This window comes from Cryptomeria japonica, chromosome 4 (genome assembly GCF_030272615.1).
Source record: "Cryptomeria japonica chromosome 4, Sugi_1.0, whole genome shotgun sequence".
NCBI classification, from domain to species: domain Eukaryota; kingdom Viridiplantae; phylum Streptophyta; class Pinopsida; order Cupressales; family Cupressaceae; genus Cryptomeria; species Cryptomeria japonica.
In genome coordinates this window covers 252,514,661-252,525,309 of record NC_081408.1, presented here as the reverse complement: position 1 = coordinate 252,525,309, position 10,649 = coordinate 252,514,661, and positions in this window count along the sequence as shown.

Here is a 10,649-nt window from a genome sequence, read left to right as displayed (position 1 = left end):
CTAAATTAGCCTAAATCCCCTTATAATCATGTGTACAATCCAAAACCCATATTAACCCCCCAACCCATCATCTCACCCATTTAAGACTCTTACAAAGTCTTAAAGGCTTCCCTTCTTCAACAAGTTAACCCACATGGGTCTTGTCCCTTTAGTCAAAGCCTAAGCATGGGTAAAACTTGCACAAGAATTTACCCATTGGGTAATAGCTTTATCCAATAGACCAACCATATAACGTTACCCTCATGTCCTCTAAAGCATTTAATGCTTCTTCCCTCTCCTCTCAAGCCCTCTCATGGTGCCACTTGTCACCATTGCATTGTTGGAAGTTGCAAACATGGATTTAGGATCAAGCCCTTCTCATGAAATCCTAGCCCTCCATAAGCCAAATCAATATTGACCCTTCAATCAACCATTTTAGCTATAAAAGGAGCCTCATTCTTCAAGAAAAAATAAAAAAAGCATTTTGTGAGCATTGTTACTATAGTTGCATAAGAGTTTCAACTTTCTTTCTCATAGTAATTCTAGTTTGTGCATTTTCATAGCAATAGAACTACATTTTCAACCACATTTAATCCTTCATTTGGCATCCATGGCTACATGCTAAAAACTGAGGGCAATACTCAAGAAAGCTTTGGATCTTGGAGAGGAGAAGAACAAGGGGGATGCAACAAGAGAATCATGGGAGCATCTTAGGGAGTCTCTTCTCCCTTGTTTTCATTTGTTTTATTTTAATTTGTGTTCTGTTTAATATCTTTTGATATGTATGTGAAGGTTTGAAGTTCATTTGTTTTGGTTTTGGTTGAAACTAAAATATTGACCAGTTGAACTTTGTTTTTGGCTTGTTCCTCTTTCATGTACATCATGATATTTGGATGCACATGTTTGTGATGCAGGATGTGATGTATGCATGGATGATTGCCTTATATGATGATTTATGAGATGACTCTACATGAGATGTACTAATAGATTTGTGATGCAGGATGCGATGGCATGGATGTGTTATGACATGAGTCTATATGAGATGTGTTGCATGGGTTTACGTGCTAACTTGATTGTGGTGCAGGTGATGATGAGTGTATGATGAGTATTGTGTGATGCAAGTGTCATGAGATTATATTTATGTGATGAATAATGCAACATGCAATTTTTATAAAAAAAAATATGTTATGTATGGATTATGTGCTAACCCATATGTGATGCAGGATGAAATGTTATGGGAGCAAAATGCTCCATGGAGACTAGATAAGGATGGTGAGGTGGACTGAAGAACCAGCAGACATGTACACATTCATAGGTATGATCAAGGAAAGGGAAGGGACCAGGTAACTGTAATGCAATGCAAATGAAAAGATCACAGAGCGTGAGCATCCACAAAATGGGACACCATTTATTGAGCACTTATTTTGATTCAGCATTGTCTATGAATCACCAGGGTATAAGGAGCTAGGGTGGAAGTTCAAACTAATGCATGGATTGACACATATGAACAAACACACAAGGTTGAGCTAACACCACATAAAGTTACAAAGACCCTATAGGAAATGGTGTGAGAACAACCACAAGTAGAAGACCTCATGAGGGTACAACAAGGGACATATCCGCAAAACACGCTAAGAAAAAACAAAACCAAGAAGATCATACATGTTGCTTTGTTAGTCTGAGCACACCATCATATAAAAGATCAAGGTGACAAAGAGGAAACAAAACAAATAGTGCTTCAAAAGGATAAATAAAGATCAAAGAGACTCAAATTTAACATGGGTGTTGCAGATATCTTTTTCCAAAGGATGACTGATTGGACCAAATTAATTATTCTATCTGACTAGAGGAAGGATACATCCTACATAGATTGATGATGGGATGAGAGATTGATGATACATACAAACAAAAAGGATCTTATGAGGATGTGATGACCAAAATGATGAAGGATAATTGTTGAAGAGTGAGCCAATAGGATATGATCTCGAAGGTGATCGACACATGTGCATGTACAATGAAACCTATATACACGACACCCTATAGATAGCCAACAAGGAGACCAAAGAGAAAGCAACAAAATATATAGTACGAGAAAAGACACTATGTGCAGAAGACCAAACACAGAAGGCTATCTACAAGGACTATAGACAAGTGAAGTGCAAGGCAAAGCAGATGAAGGTGAGATATGGATACGAGATGAGGGTAACATGGGATATCGCACTAAAAAGAGATGGATGTGATGGAAATGCAAATGGTGGCAAGCATCAATGGATATCGCACCATGGAAAGGTGGATGTGAGGACCAAAGGGTAATGGGATTTCCCTCTACACATAGCGCCTATTGCTAGGTTTTCACCATATGTACATGCCCAAGGTGCCACCATAATTGGTTTTAATTAGAGGATGAATTTATTTCTCTTTAGTATTTTTTCTCTTTTTTGCTTTTTTAAATTTTTTGTATTTTGGATGTTTTTCAATTTTTTGGTTTTTTTTTTTTAACATAAGGTACACTACCATGGACTAGGTATAGAATATTTTTAGGTGTAGGATATTGAGGGGGTCATTGAGAGGTTCCCCTTCCAGAGTTGATAACTGGTAGGCCCTAGAACCTTACTTTGTTGTTACCACATATGGACCTAACTAGTTAGCTTCAAATTTGCCTTTCTTATCTTGATCATGCTGATTTTGTGGATTTTCTTGGAGGACTAGATCACTTACTTCAAACTCATGAGGGTGAACCCTCTTCTGATAATGTCTTTTTAATCTGATCTTATATATTTGTAGATGATCATATTCTTTCTGACATTGTTCATCAAGGAGATCAAGTTGAGCTAGTCTAGGCACTTGATAGTCTTCATCAGAATGAACTCTTTCAAGGATATGTGCAAGGATAGTAATTCAACTTCAATTGGTAAGACTTCCTCTGTACCATAGACAAGGGAATAAGGGGTGAATCCTGTAGGAGTTTGGATGCTAGTGCAATAGGCCCAAAGGGCGGGATTGAGATGGAGGTTCCAGTCATGACCTATTTCATTGAAAACCTTCTTGAGGATATAGAATAAGGTTTTATTGGTTTCCTCAGCTTGGTCATTCCCTTGGGGGTATTATGGGGTAGACCAATGATGCTAACTATGGAATGTGGACCAGAGATTACACATATGTTGGTTTTTGAATGGGGTTCTATTATCAATAATGATGGTGGAGGGAATGTTGTAGTGATAAATGATATGGTATATGATAAATTTGGTCACTTGAAGACCAGTAGTGAGGGTGAGAGGAATGGCTTTGATTCACTTGGTAAAATATTTAGTAGCTACAATGATAAACTTGTGTCCATCTGAGGAAGGAGGGTGAATATTACCAGTGAGGTCTAGGCCCCATGTAGAAAAAGGCCATGGTGTTGTTATTGGCTGCAAATCCTGAGCTAGAACATGAATCAGATCCCTGTGCTACTGACAAGGCACACACTTCTTAACAAATTAACAACAATCATGTTCCATTATAGGCTAGTAGTATCTCCCTCTTAAGAGTTGTTTGTCAAGAACATATCCACTCATGTGAGTGTCACAAGTTCCAATGTACACTTATTTCATCACAATATTAGCTTCATTTGAATCTAAACATCTAGTGAGGATGTCATGGTAGCCATGACGATATAGATTGTATCCTATAAGGGTACAACAATGGATGAGGTTGCGATGATCATTATGAGAGATGTTGGGTGGAAGGGTACCATCTTTGAGGTATGCATGAATGTCGTGATACTAGGGTGATTGGGGTCCAATAATGTTGACACCATTTTTGTATGTGATGTTTCAAATGTTGTCTAAAAGAGTTGTTCGACCAAAAACTCATATTTAGGGATATCACACTCAATTGTGAGAAGAGATCCAATAGTGGTCATTGTATCAGCTCCTTTGTTCTATGCTCTGGGGATTTGATCAAACATGAAGTTCTAAAAGTTATTCTTGAGATCATTGACCATTCGCTTATATGGTAAGAGTTTATCATCTTTGGTTTGGTACTCATCATTCACCTACCAGATGACTAACAAAAAATCCCCATAAATGAGCATATCTATGATATTCAATTGAATAGCTATCTTGAGACCAATGATGAGTCCTTTATAATTAGCAATATTATTGGTACATGGAAAGGGTAGCTTGAGGACTTAGGAATGAGATCACCTTGGGGAGTAACAAGCAATAAATTGGCTCTTGATCCTTTGCGAGTGTGAGATCCATCAAAGTAGAGCTTCTAAGAGGTTGTGCTATGATGGTGCATACATATTCATCTAGGAACTTGGTGACCAATGGAAAAGCATCAACCAAGGGTGTTTCAGCCAACTAGTCAACAATGACTTGTCCTTTGATGGCCTTTTTGTCTATATATTGAATGTCAAATTTGCAGAGAAACATAACCCATTTAGCCATGTGACCAATGAGGGTTGTCTTGGATAGTAAGTACTCAAAGGATGAATTTTGCAGATGAGCTTGACTATGTGACTCAACATGTAATGTCAAAGTTTTTGCAAGCAAAAGACAACAGCTAGACATGATTTTTCCATGTGAGAATAATTCAGCTCATATCTAACTAAGGTTTGATTGATGTAGTATATTTCTCTTTCTTTTCTCTGATCATCATGTTGGGTAAGAAGTGCCCCCACAACTATTGGAGTAACTAAGATCTATAAGAGCAAGGGACAACCTGGGATGGATTGCATCAAAACTGAAGGGTGAACTAGATATTCCTTTATCTTATCAAACACTTGTTGGCATTGGGAATACCACTTGAAATTTGCACCTTTTCTGAGGAGATGTAAACGAATGACACTTATATGCAAGTTGGGTGATAAAACATCGAATAGGTTGTAACTTTCCTTGCAGGCTGCATAGATTTTTCAATGTTCTGGGAGGAGGCATCTCCAATATTGCTTTAACCTTTTTAGGGTCAACTTCAATGCTGCACCTGGAAACTATGAATCCTAGGATTTTATCTGGTGTAATTCCAAATACAAACTTTTTAGGGTTGAGACACAATTTATATTTATCTAGGCACTCAAATATTTGTTCTAAAATATTTGGATGTTATGCTCTTATCTTTGACTTACCTAGTATGTCGTCCACATATCTTCTAGTATCTTATGCATGAGGTCATGAAAAAACACTATCATTGCATGTTGGTATGTGGTGCCTACATTCTTGAGGCCAAAAGGCATGACTTGGTAGTAGAAGATTCCCCATGGGGTAGTGAACGTTGTCTTATGTTGATCTTCTTCTGCTATTTTTTATTTGGTTATATCCCAAGAATCCATCCATGAGGAAAAGAATTTCATGTCCGATTGTCAAATCAACAAGGATGTCAATGTTGGGAAGTGGAAAGTCATCTTTAGGACGTGCTTTATTTAGATTCCTGAAGTCTACACACATTCCAATGGCACCACAAGATTTTGAAAAAGGTACCATATCATAGATCCATTCTGAGTAATTAATTGGTCAGATAAACTTGACCTCTAGGAACTTTTCCAACTCTGTCTTGACCAATAATGCAATTCTAGGATGCATCTTGAACAATTTTTGTTCGACTAGTTTAGCATTTGGCTCAACCACCAAGTGATGAACTACTAATTTAGGATCAAAACTAGGCATGTCTATGTAGAACCATGCAAAGTTAATAGGCCACCTATGAAGGATCTTAGAGAACACCTAAAATTCCTCATCAGATAACAAGGCAATGACATGAGTGATGCGTGGATTTTCTGTTGTGCCCAAATTTATCTCTTTGGTTTGATCTATGAGGATTAACGATGTCTCAAGAACATGATCACCAATAAGGGGAAGAAGAGAATCCTTATCTTCTGGCACCTCGGAGAGGTTTTCACTAGAAGATACATCCTTTATTTTTACTATTTTATGGTCAATAGGTGCCTTAGAAAGGTTTTCACCTCAAGACTCTTGATCTTTTAATTCTTTTTCAATTTTGCGGTTAAGGATTCCCTCTTCCCCAAAATAACCTTGAGGGTCCAACTTATATACTTTGTTCTTCTCAAGATGATAGTACGATGGACACTTAGTTGCCCCCCAAAACTATAGGAGTGTTGTATCATTTTTAGATGTGTCTAGGTGTGCAACAGTTTGGCCCCAATCAATGAGTTCAAGGTGGCGAAGGGGAAGATCAATTAGGAAAGATGTGTCAAAGAGGTGGGATGTGCCAAAGGTCGAGGAGCTATCTTTATCATCATACGCTTTTTTGATAACCTCCTCGGGCATGTATTTGATATTGATCGAAATATTTTCATTTTCTGAAAGTGCCCACCGAAGTTGAGGCTTCATGGGAGGGATGTCTAAAACCAAGCCCCTGATGGAAAAATTAGGAGCTAGATCAATAAGTCTTTTCATTCCTTGTTCTTCTTTGCCTAGTCCATCACCTTGGTAATTCCATTTCTGAGTAGCCCATTTGTGGGTGGCAAGGAAATTCTCTTTGAACTGATTAAGGCGAGCATCATTATCTATAGAGATACCTTTGAAGAGCCATTGGTTAATATCTCCCTATATGACCTCATGGTTAAGTTCACTCTGGGATTGAAATATGGTGGAGCCATACTACAAGACCATAGGTTCTTTCTTTTTCCTCTCCTTGGTAGATTTCCCATGAGCATTTGGATCTAAAGGTAAGGTGCTTACTGTTAAAGTGCCTTGTAGGGTGTATTCAACACAAATAACATTATTGATCTTGAGTTGGGAGAAGGATGATGAGATGGAAGTCTTTTCTTTTGCAACTGCAAGTATGGTATGAAGGTCAACATATGACGAAGACACGGGGGTTTGAGCAGCTCCAATGTTGATGCTTGGTCAATTATGGGAATACAAGGATGAGGCCTCGAGAGCATGAAAATAATCTAACGGTTGGGCGCCATCACAGATTGTAATTTTGTAGCCTTGATATGGGAATTTGAGGCACTAATGGTAGGTGAAGGGATGGTCTGCATGGCATGGATCCATAGGCAACTAAGGAGAATGTTGAAGGGAAAATAAAGATCAATGACATGGCACAACATGCTTTGTGTTACCGGGCCCACCTGAATCAGGAGATTTATTGGGAGATTGATCATTCTTATTAAGCTTCTCTCAACATTTTCATATACCTTGATGGTGATGAATTGATTATGTATGTTCATGGTAGTGTACCCCACTCGAGTAACAAACTTCAATGTATAGAGGTTCAAAGCAAATCCATTATTGATCAATACCCATTTGACCTTATAGCATTTAACAATCGCTTTAATTTTTAATGGACGAATATGATCGGGATCAAGAACCATGGCATCAAACTATGTGAAGTTGAGGTGGCATGTGGAGGATAATTTTGCAACCATGGCTTGGAATTGCATAGGATCTATATTGCTAGCTACACGAGCCTCTTGCAATGTCCGAGTGAGAATCTCTTGATGAGTAGGTGAGGCGTTTAACAAATCCAAGATGGAAATCTATTCAGGGGATTTTTCTAAATGTCCGAGGATATTCTACTATGTAGACGCGAGTGTTGTTGGGGTAGTGACAGGTGTGAGACCTCCAAGAAATGATATATGAGCTCTCCTAGTGGTTACTACACATTGGGTATCAGCCCCTTTGACGCAAATCATATTGACATGATCTTCTGCCTAAGTAATGTAACCTATCATGGGACCATAATTAAAGGGCATATTATTGCAATTGATGTTGTTGGTTATATGAGCCTGACCATCGTTAGATGTTATATCTTCTCCTTTATTCTTGAGGAGAGAATTCTTATACATGCCAAGATTAGCATTCAGGGACTTTCCCATAATAGGGTCAACAACAATTTTACCCTAGTCAATGAAGCCCTGAATCGAGTGTTTAAGCTTCATGCACTTGTTTGTGTCATGACCATCGATGTGATGATAAGTGCAATATTCATTATCCTTATACCAATCAGGTTTGGGTTTGGACTCATCGAATGGTTATGTTTGAGGATACACCACCATGTTATGTTGCTCCATGCATTTGAAAATGATGTCTAAAGGTTCGACCATGGGCATTTTGATGAGACAAGGCTTGAGATACAATGATTGCATTTTTCCTATTAGCTTGTGCATTTTGTATTTGCACTTGTGATTTTTCATGAGCTTGAGGTGGTGAGTTGACATGCATGGTTAGAGATGGATTGATATACAACTGTTGTGGAGGATTATCATATTTCTACGAGGGGGGGGATGTATTTGCAGCCATGATCATCTACACTATCTTGGAATCAGTGACCCCGTTGCCTACAACATTCTTATTCTTGTTCCAATACCTTTGTTTGTCATGACTAGGCTTGTTGGAATACTCTTTGTAGAGTTTGATGATTCCTTCATCAATTGAAGCCTTCTCTACCAATGGCCCTTTAGACATGATGTCCTCGAAAGTGCTTGCACAATTTAGTCGTATGTAATTTTAGAGCTTTGGGTGGAGGTTGTTGATAAAAACAAGGACTAATTGAGTGTCTAGAACGGTGCATGGGAGTTAGCTAACAAGGGCTCTCCATCTTTGGATATAATCTAAAAGACTTTCACCACCCTTTTGCATGGTCTAACATAGATTCAACATGGAGACATCATTTTTTTATATTGTAGTGATAGTGGGCAACAATATGCTTCAATAGGTCTACAAACATGGTAATAGTGCCAAAGGGAAAATTAGAGAACCATTCCAAGGAAGGTCCACTAAGGATTTTAGGGAACAATTGCAGAAGATAGTTTTCACACCCTAACACCTCCAGACAAGCCATAAAGAATTCTTTGACATGATGGTGTGGATCACCTTTCCCTTTGTATTTGTCAAATCTTGGCATTTCAAAGTGTTTGGAAAAAGGCATTATCATTATGGAATCAAACAGATAAGGACAAAGCTCATCAAATTTGAAAATACATTCAGAGATAATGTCTTGTAAGGATTTTAGAGTCATCTTCATTTCTTCCCATTCGACGTTGACTAGAAAAGGGTCAGGAGACAGAGTAGAAAATTGATATTGCGGTATTTGGTATGACACATGATGTGAATGAAGATAATTTGGTTGTTGTGGTGGATTCTGATAGCTTTCCATGCTTTGATAGAGAGGGACCTATTATTGGGCAAGCATTTGTTGTTGATATTAAGGTGGCCATGAGTACGTCACCACATTATGTTGTGGAGTGAGGATTTGTTGTTGGTACTGCATATTCAAGAATTGTTGAATTTGAGGAGTGCCACTGTGGAGATAATTGCCCCCAGTATAGTTAGGGTGCACATTGGATCAACCATTGTATGACAGGGGATTCAAAATAACACCACCTAGTAACTAATGGATGTTCATGAAAACATAGGATGAAGGTGGCAATTGTAAGTAACTAAATCATGGTTGCGAGACAACAGGCTAGGAAGTCACTTGTAGTTGCTATTGTGGAGCAATAATGACTTGTGGCATTGAATATATGGGTGGGGGTATAGATGATGATGGCATTATGTAACTCATACCCCCACTCATAGTTTATGTGATAGATGAAGGCAGATAACCAAGCATTCTCTTAGTCCAAGGCAATGGTTGTGTAGAAGGTACGTTCACATGTCAAGTGAAGGGATTAGTGAAAGGTGTGACTTTAATCACACTCGATGTCATGGGCATTAGAGCCATTAGAGAGAGTGATGTAACCAGTTGTGTGGATGACATATTAATATGTGCATTATAAATACCTCCTCCTAAAAATGAGGGTCTTGACAACTTGCCATAAAATGTTTGATAATGCTATGTGAGGGTATCCACGGGTGGCATTATGATTGACGTAAGTGGGTTGCTTTGTAGTGGTGTTACCACTGATAGTTGGGTGTGTTGTTGGATCAAAATGACAATGAGGGTTGTGGTAAGAACACCTGTTGTTGAGGAGGTTGTTATGGACTAGCATTCATAGGTGTGTTAGGAGATGCAATAGTCATGCCTCGAGTGACCATGTTAGCGAAGATGAGACTCTTACAACTCTCTATGATTTCCTCTACCATTTGGGTATTATCTAGATTTGAAAGGAATTGGTCAACTGGATTAACTTGGGAGTCTATCTCATTAGGTTGGTTGGCCATAGTGTCATGAGGAAAAATTGGATTAAGCAAATCATAACTAACGAGAACATTTTCTGACATGATAGGATTGATGCCCGAATCAGGATTTGTTTAAGCTTCAGGAAATCCTACTTTATATTGAGAAGGTTTTTAATCCATAGCTTGTCTAGATCAGGATAGAGTGGTGATGGGCATGAACTACAAAATGAAATGAGAGGGTGATAAGAACACAAACTCTAGCACCAAGAATTAGAATAATTTCTTGATTAAATCCAGTTGATGAGAAGAATGAAATGGGAATGAAGGTGATGACCGAAGGAGAGAGGGAAATGAATATGAAACTGACCCTCAAATTACAATTTGTATGTCATCTAAGTGAAGTGATACAACACTGAAGTTACTCAAGATGATACACTCAAAAAACTAAGTCCAATGTGAGTCAGACATCTGGCTCAAGGTGACAAGGTCACAACGTATTTTAAGATGAAAATTTAGACATGATATAGTCCAAGAGTCACTAATGTCATATAAAAAGATGCAGACTAGATTGTAATTTGGGATGAATGAGACCAAAGGATG